Below are 10,055 nucleotides of genomic sequence, written 5' to 3'. Positions count from 1 at the left end.
GGCGGTGTAGATATTTCCATGTTTATACAGATCACGGTGTAGATATTACCATGTTTATACAGATCGTGGCGTAGATATTTCCTTGTTTATACAGATCATGGTGTAGATATTTCCATGTTTGTAGAGATAGCGGTGTATATATTTCCATTTTATACAGATAGCGGTGTAGACAATTCCATGTTTATACAGACCGCGGTGTAGATATTTCCATGTTTGTACAGATGGCGGTGTTGATATTTCCATCTATACACAGAGGACCGTGTAGATATTTCCATGTTTATACAGATGGCGGCGCAGATATTTCTATGGATATGTAGATGGCGGTGTAGATATTTCCATGTATATAGAGATAGCAGTGTAGTTATTTCCATGTTTATATAGAGAGCGGTGTAGTTATTCCCATGTATGCACACATGGCTGTGTAGATATTTCCAGGTTTATACAGATGGCGGTGTAGATATTTCCATGTTTATACAGACGACTTTGTAGGTATTTCCATGTTTATACAGATGGCGGTGTAGATATTTCCATATTTATAGAGATAGCTATGTAGATATTTCAATGTTTATACAGATAGCGATCTAGATATTTCCATGTTTCTGCAGATTGCGTTGTAGATATTTCCATGTTTATACAGATCGCGGTGTAGATATTTCCATGTTTATACAGATAGCGGTGTAGATATTTCCATGTTTATAGAGATGGCGGTGTAGATATTTCCATGTTTATAGAGATGGCGTTGTAGATATTTCCATGTTTATAGAGATAGCGTTGTAGATATATCCATGTTCATAGAGATAGCAGTGAGGATATTTCCATGTTTATACAGATAGCAGTGTAGATATTTCCACTTTTATAGAGATAGCGGTTTAGATATTTCATATTCATACAGATATCGTTGTAGATATTTCCAGGTTTATACTGATGGCAGTGTAGATATTTCCAGGTTTATACAGATGACTGTGTAGATATTTCCATTTTAATACAGATGGCGGTGTAGATATTTCCATGTTTATAGAGATAGCGGTGTAGATATTTCCATGTTTATAGAGATAGCGGTTTAAATATTGCCATATTTATACAGATAGTGGTGTAGATATTTCCATGTTTATACAGATGGCGGTGTAGATACAGCCATGTTTCTGAAGATGGCAGTGTAGTTATTTTCATGTTTACATAGATGGCGGTGTAGATATTTCCATGTTTACAGAGATTGCGGTGTAGGTATTTCCATGTTTATAGTGCAAGTGGTGTAGGTATTTCCATGTTTATAGAGATAGCGGTGTAGACATTTCCATATTTATTCAGGTAGCGGTGTAGATTTTTCCTTGTTTATACAGATAGCGGTGTAGATATTTCCATGTATATACAGATAGCAGTGTAGATATTTCCATGTTTATAGAGACAGTGGTGTGGATATTTCCATGTTTATACAGATAGAGTTGTATATATTTCTATGTTTATAGAGACCGCAGTGTAGATATTTCCATGTTTATAGAGATAGCGGTGTAGATATTTCCATGTTTGTACAGATGGCGGTGTTGATGTTTCCATCTATACACAGATTGCCGTGTAGTTCTTCCATGTGTATACAGATGGCATTGTAGATATTTCCATTTTTACAGATGGTGGTGTAGATATTTCCATGTTTATACAGATGACTGTATAGGTAATTCCATGTTTTTACAGATGGCATTGTAGATATTTCCATGTTTATAGAGATAGCAGTGTAGATATTTCCATGTTTATACAGATGGCAGTGTAGATATTTCCATGTTTACAGAGATAGCAGTGTAGATATTTCCATCTTTATACAGATGTCGGTGTAGGTATTTCCATGTTAATACAGAGAACTTTTTAAATATTTCCATGTTTATACAGATGGCGTTGTAGAGATTTCCATGTTTATAGAGATAGCAGTGGAGATATTTCCATGTTTATACAGATAGCGGTGTAGATATTTCCATGTTTATACTGATCGCGGTGTAGGTATTTCCATGTTTATAGAGATGGCGGTGTAGATATTTCCATGTTTATACAGATCACGGTGTAGATATTACCATGTTTATACAGATCGTGGTGTAGATATTTCCATGTTTATACAGATCATGGTGTAGATATTTCCATGTTTGTAGAGATAGCGGTGTATATATTTCCATGTTTATACAGATAGCGGTGTAGACATTTCCATGTTTATACAGACCGCGGTGTAGATATTTCCATGTTTGTACAGATGGCGGTGTGGATATTTCCATCTATACACAGATGACCGTGTAGATATTTCCATGTTTATACAGATGGCGGCGCAGATATTTCTATGGATATGTAGATGGCGGTGTAGATATTTCCATGTATATAGAGATAGCAGTGTAGTTATTTCCATGTTTGTATAGAGAGCGGTGTAGATATTCCCATGTATGCACACATGGCTGTGTAGATATTTCCAGGTTTATACAGATGGCGGTGTAGATATTTCCATGTTTATACAGACGACTTTGTATGTATTTCCATGTTTATACAGATGGCGGTGTAGATATTTCCATATTTATAGAGATAGCTGTGTAGATATTTCAATGTTTATACAGATAGCGATCTAGATATTTCCATGTTTCTGCAAATTGCGGTGTAGATATTTCCATGTTTATACAGATCGCAGTGTAGATATTTCCATGTTTATACAGATAGCGGTGTAGATATTTCCATGTTTATAGAGATGGCGGTGTAGATATTTCCATGTTTATAGAGATGGCGTTGTAGATATTTCCCTGTTTATAGAGATAGCGTTGTAGATATATCCATGTTCATAGAGATAGCAGTGAGGATATTTCCATGTTTATACAGATAGCAGTGTAGATATTTCCACTTTTATAGAGATAGCGGTTTAGATATTTCATATTCATACAGATATCGTTGTAGATATTTCCAGGTTTATACTGATGGCAGTGTAGATATTTCCAGGTTTATACAGATGACTGTGTAGATATTTCCATTTTAATACAGATGGCGGTGTAGATATTTCCATGTTTATAGAGATAGCGGTGTAGATATTTCCATGTTTATAGAGATAGCGGTTTAAATATTGCCATATTTATACAGATAGTGGTGTAGATATTTCCATGTTTATACAGATGGCGGTGTAGATACAGCCATGTTTCTGAAGATGGCAGTGTAGTTATTTTCATGTTTACATAGATGGCGGTGTAGATATTTCCATGTTTACAGAGATTGCGGTGTAGGTATTTCCATGTTTATAGTGCAAGTGGTGTAGGTATTTCCATGTTTATAGAGATAGCAGTGTAGACATTTCCATATTTATTCAGGTAGCGGTGTAGATTTTTCCTTGTTTATACAGATAGCGGTGTAGATATTTCCATGTATATACAGATAGCAGTGTAGATATTTCCATGTTTATAGAGACAGTGGTGTGGATATTTCCATGTTTATACAGATAGAGTTGTATATATTTCTATGTTTATAGAGACCGCAGTGTAGATATTTCCATGTTTATAGAGATAGCGGTGTAGATATTTCCATGTTTGTACAGATGGCGGTGTTGATGTTTCCATCTATACACAGATTGCCGTGTAGTTCTTCCATGTGTATACAGATGGCATTGTAGATATTTCCATTTTTACAGATGGTGGTGTAGATATTTCCATGTTTATACAGATGACTGTATAGGTAATTCCATGTTTTTACAGATGGCATTGTAGATATTTCCATGTTTATAGAGATAGCAGTGTAGATATTTCCATGTTTATACAGATGGCAGTGTAGATATTTCCATGTTTACAGAGATAGCAGTGTAGATATTTCCATCTTTATACAGATGGCGGTGTAGGTATTTCCATGTTAATACAGAGAACTTTTTAAATATTTCCATGTTTATACAGATGGCGTTGTAGAGATTTCCATGTTTATAGAGATAGCAGTGGAGATATTTCCATGTTTATACAGATAGCGGTGTAGATATTTCCATGTTTATACTGATCGCGGTGTAGGTATTTCCATGTTTATAGAGATGGCGGTGTAGATATTTCCATGTTTATACAGATCACGGTGTAGATATTACCATGTTTATACAGATCGTGGTGTAGATATTTCCATGTTTATACAGATCATGGTGTAGATATTTCCATGTTTGTAGAGATAGCGGTGTATATATTTCCATGTTTATACAGATAGCGGTGTAGACATTTCCATGTTTATACAGACCGCGGTGTAGATATTTCCATGTTTGTACAGATGGCGGTGTGGATATTTCCATCTATACACAGATGACCGTGTAAATATTTCCATGTTTATACAGATGGCGGCGCAGATATTTCTATGGATATGTAGATGGCGGTGTGGATATTTCCATGTATATAGAGATAGCAGTGTAGTTATTTCCATGTTTATATAGAGAGCGGTGTAGATATTCCCATGTATGCACACATGGCTGTGTAGATATTTCCAGGTTTATACAGATGGCGGTGTAGATATTTCCATGTTTATACAGACGACTTTGTATGTATTTCCATGTTTATACAGATGGCGGTGTAGATATTTCCATATTTATAGAGATAGCTGTGTAGATATTTCAATGTTTATACAGATAGCGATCTAGATATTTCCATGTTTCTGCAGATTGCGGTGTAGATATTTCCATGTTTATACAGATCGCGGTGTAGATATTTCCATGTTTATACAGATAGCGGTGTAGATATTTCCATGTTTATAGAGATGGCGGTGTAGATATTTCCATGTTTATAGAGATGGCGGTGTAGATATTTCCATGTTTATAGAGATAGCGGTGTAGATATTTCCATGTTTATAGAGATAGCGGTTTAAATATTGCCATATTGATACAGATAGTGGTGTAGATATTTCCATGTTTATACAGATGGCGGTGTAGATACAGCCATGTTTCTGAAGATGGCAGTGTAGTTATTTTCATGTTTACACAGATGGAGGTGTAGATATTTCCATGTTTATAGAGATGGCGGTGTAGATATTTCCATGTTTATAGAGATGGCGGTGTAGATATTTCCATGTTTATAGAGATAGCGGTGTAGATATTTCCATGTTTATAGAGATAGCGGTTTAAATATTGCCATATTGATACAGATAGTGGTGTAGATATTTCCATGTTTATACAGATGGCGGTGTAGATACAGCCATGTTTCTGAAGATGGCAGTGTAGTTATTTTCATGTTTACACAGATGGAGGTGTAGATATTTCCATGTTTACAGAGATTGCGGTGTAGGTATTTCCATGTTTATAGTGCAAGTGGTGTAGGTATTTCCATGTTTATAGAGATAGCGGTGTAGACATTTCCATATTTATTCAGGTAGCGGTGTAGATTTACCTTGTTTATACAGATAGCGGTGTAGATATTTCCATGTATATACAGATAGCAGTGTAGATATTTCCATGTTTATAGAGACAGTGGTGTAGATATTTCCATGTTTATACAGATAGAGTTGTATATATTTCTATGTTCATAGAGACCGCAGTGTAGATATTTCCATGTTTATAGAGATGGCGGTGTAGATATTTCCATGTTTATAGAGATAGCGGTGTAGATATATCCATGTTCATAGAGATAGCAGTGAGGATATTTCCATGTTTATACAGATGGCAGTGTAGTTATTTCCACTTTTATAGAGATAGCGGTTTAGATATTTCATATTCATACAGATATCGGTGTAGATATTTCCATGTTTATACAGATGGCAGTGTAGATATTTCCATGTTTATACAGATGACTGTGTAGATATTTCCATGTTTATACAGATGACTGTGTAGATATTTCCATTTTAATACAGATGGCGGTGTAGATATTTCCATGTTTATAGAGACAGTGGTGTAGATATTTCCATGTTTATACAGATAGAGTTGTATATATTTCTATGTTTATAGAGACCGCAGTGTAGATATTTCCATGTTTATAGAGATAGCGGTGTAGATATTTCCATGTTTGTACAGATGGCGGTGTTGATGTTTCCATCTATACACAGATTGCCGTGTAGTTCTTCCATGTGTATACAGATGGCATTGTAGATATTTCCATGTTTACAGATGGTGGTGTAGATATTTCCATGTTTATACAGATGACTGTATAGGTATTTCCATGTTTTTACAGATGGCATTGTAGATATTTCCATGTTTATAGAGATAGCAGTGTAGATATTTCCATGTTTATACAGATGGCGGTGTAGATATTTCCATGTTTACAGAGATAGCAGTGTAGGTATTTCCATCTTTATACAGATGGCGGTGTAGATATTTCCATGTTAATACAGAGAACTTTGTAAATATTTCCATGTTTATACAGATGGCGTTGTAGAGATTTCCATGTTTATAGAGATAGCAGTGGAGATATTTCCATGTTTATACAGATAGCGGTGTAGATATTTCCATGTTTATACTGATCGCGGTGTAGATATTTCCATGTTCATAGAGATGGCGGTGTAGATATTTCCATGTTCATAGAGATAGCGGTGTTGATTTTTCCATGTTTATAGAGATAGCTGTGTGGATATTTCCATGTTTATACAGATAGGGGTGTAGATATTTCCATGTTTATAGAGATGGCGGTGTAGATATTTCCATGTTTATACAGATCACGGTGTAGATATTACCATGTTTATAGAGATCGTGGTGTAGATAGTTCCATGTTTATACAGATCATGGTGTAGATATTTCCATGTTTATAGAGATAGCGGTGTATATATTTCCATGTTTATACAGATAGCGGTGTAGACATTTCCATGTTTATACAGACCGCGGTGTAGATATTTCCATGTTTGTACAGATGGCGGTGTTGATATTTCCATCTATACACAGATGACCATGTAGATATTTCCATGTTTATACAGATGGCGGCGCAGATATTTCTATGGATATGTAGATGGCGGTGTAGATATTTCCATGTATATAGAGATACCAGTGTAGTTATTTCCATGTTTATATAGAGAGCGGTGTAGATATTCCCATGTATGCACACACGGCTGTGTAGATATTTCCAGGTTTATACAGATGGCGGTGTAGATATTTCCATGTTTATACAGACGACTTTGTAGGTATTTCCATGTTTATACAGATGGCGGTGTAGATATTTCCATATTTATAGAGATAGCTGTGTAGATATTTCAATGTTTATACAAATAGCGATCTAGATATTTCCATGTTTCTGCAGATTGCGGTGTAGATATTTCCATGTTTATACAGATCGCGGTGTAGATATTTCCATGTTTATACAGATAGCTGTGTAGATATTTCCATGTTTATAGAGATGGCGGTGTAGATATTTCCATGTTTATAGAGATGGCGTTGTAGATATTTCCATGTTTATAGAGATAGCGGTGTAGATATATCCATGTTCATAGAGATAGCAGTGAGGATATTTCCATGTTTATACAGATAGCAGTGTAGATATTTCCACTTTTATAGAGATAGCGGTTTAGATATTTCATATTCATACAGATATCGGTGTAGATATTTCCAGGTTTATACAGATGGCATTGTAGATATTTCCAGGTTTATACAGATGACTGTGTACATATTATCATTTTATTACAGATGGCGGTGTAGATATTTCCATGTTTATAGAGATAGCGGTGTAGATATTTCCATGTTTATAGAGATAGCGGTTTAAATCTTGCCACATTTATACAGATAGTGGTGTAGATATTTCCATGTTTATACAGATGGCGGTGTAGATACAGCCATGTTTCTGAAGATGGCAGTCTAGTTATTTTCATGTTTACATAGATGGCGGTGTAGATATTTCCATGTTTACAGAGATTGCGGTGTAGGTATTTCCATGTTTATAGGGCAAGTGGTGTAGGTATTTCCATGTTTATAGAGATAGCGGTTTAGACATTTCCAAATTTATTCAGGTAGCTGTGTAGAATTTTCCTTGTTTATACAGATAGCGGTGTAGATATTTCCATGTATATACAGATAGCAGTGTAGATATTTCCATGTTTATAGAGACAGTGGTGTAGATATTTCCATGTTTATACAGATAGAGTTGTATATATTTCTATGTTTATAGAGACCGCAGTGTAGATATTTCCATGTTTATAGAGATAGCGGTGTAGATATTTCCATGTTTGTACTGATGGCGGTGTTGATGTTTCCATCTATACACAGATTGCCGTGTAGTTCTTCCATGTGTATACAGATGGCATTGTAGATATTTCCATGTTTACAGATGGTGGTGTAGATATTTCCATGTTTATACAGATGACTGTATAGGTATTTCCATGTTTTTACAGATGGCATTGTAGATATTTCCATGTTTATAGAGATAGCAGTTTAGATATTTCCATGTTTATACAGATGGCGGTGTAGATATTTCCATGTTTACAGAGATAGCAGTGTAGGTATTTCCATCTTTATACAGATGGTGGTGTAGATATTTCCATGTTAATACAGAGAACTTTGTAAATATTTCCATGTTTATACAGATGGCGTTGTAGAGATTTCCATGTTTATAGAGATAGCATTGGAGATATTTCCATGTTTATACAGATAGCGGTGTAGATATTTCCATGTTTATACTGATCGCGGTGTAGATATTTCCATGTTTAAAGAGATGGTGGTGTAGATATTTCCATGTTCATAGAGATAGCGGTGTTGATTTTTCCATGTTTATAGAGATAGCTGTGTGGATATTTCCATGTTTATACAGATAGGGGTGTAGATATTTCCATGTTTATAGAGATGGCGGTGTAGATATTTCCATGTTTATACAGATCACGGTGTAGATATTACCATGTTTATACAGATCGTGGTGTAGATATTTCCATGTTTATACAGATCATGGTGTAGATATTTCCATGTTTATAGAGATAGCGGTGTATATATTTCCATGTTTATACAGATAGCGGTGTAGACATTTCCATGTTTATACAGACCGCGGTGTAGATATTTCCATGTTTGTACAGATGGCGGTGTTGATATTTCCATCTATACACAGATGACCGTGTAGATATTTCCATGTTTATACAGATGGCGGCACAGATATTTCTATGGATATGTAGATGGCGGTGTAGATATTTCCATGTATATAGAGATAGCAGTGTAGTTATTTCCATGTTTATATAGAGAGCGGTGTAGATATTCCCATGTATGCACACATGGCTGTGTTGATATTTCCAGGTTTATACAGATGGCGGTGTAGATATTTCCATGTTCATACAGACGACTTTGTAGGTATTTCCATGTTTATACAGATGGCGGTGTAGATATTTCCATATTTATAGAGATAGCTGTGTAGATATTTCAATGTTTATACAGATAGCAATCTAGATATTTCCATGTTTCTGCAGATTGCGGTGTAGATATTTCCATGTTTATACAGATCGCGGTGTAGATATTTCCATGTTTATACAGATAGCGGTGTAGATATTTCCATGTTTCTAGAGATGGCGGTGTAGATATTTCCATGTTTATAGAGATGGCGTTGTAGATATTTCCATGTTTATAGAGATAGCGGTGTAGATATATCCATGTTCATAGAGATAGCAGTGAGGATATTTCCATGTTTATACAGATAGCAGTGTAGATATTTCCACTTTTATAGAGATAGCGGTTTAGATATTTCATATTCATACAGATATCGGTGTAGATATTTCCAGGTTTATACAGATGGCAGTGTAGATATTTCCAGGTTTATACAGATGACTGTGTAGATATTTCCATTTTAATACAGATGGCGGTGTAGATATTTCCATGTTTATAGAGATAGCGGTGTAGATATTTCCATGTTTATAGAGATAGCGGTTTAAATATTGCCATATTTATACAGATAGTGGTGTAGATATTTCCATGTTTATACAGATGGCGGTGTAGATTCAGCCACGTTTTTGAAGATGGCAGTGTAGTTATTTTCATGTTTACATAGATGGCGGTGTAGATATTTCCATGTTTACAGAGATTGCGGTGTAGGTATTTCCATGTTTATAGAGATAGCGGTGTAGACATTTCCATATTTATTCAGGTAGCGGTGTAGATTTTTCCTTGTTTATACAGATAGCGGTGTAGATATTTCCATGTATAT

The sequence above is a fragment of the Pan troglodytes genome, chromosome 21 (genome assembly GCF_028858775.2).
Source record: "Pan troglodytes isolate AG18354 chromosome 21, NHGRI_mPanTro3-v2.0_pri, whole genome shotgun sequence".
NCBI lineage: Eukaryota > Metazoa > Chordata > Mammalia > Primates > Hominidae > Pan > Pan troglodytes.
The sequence above is the reverse complement of the archived record's forward strand: the minus strand, read 5'-3'. Positions refer to the sequence as shown.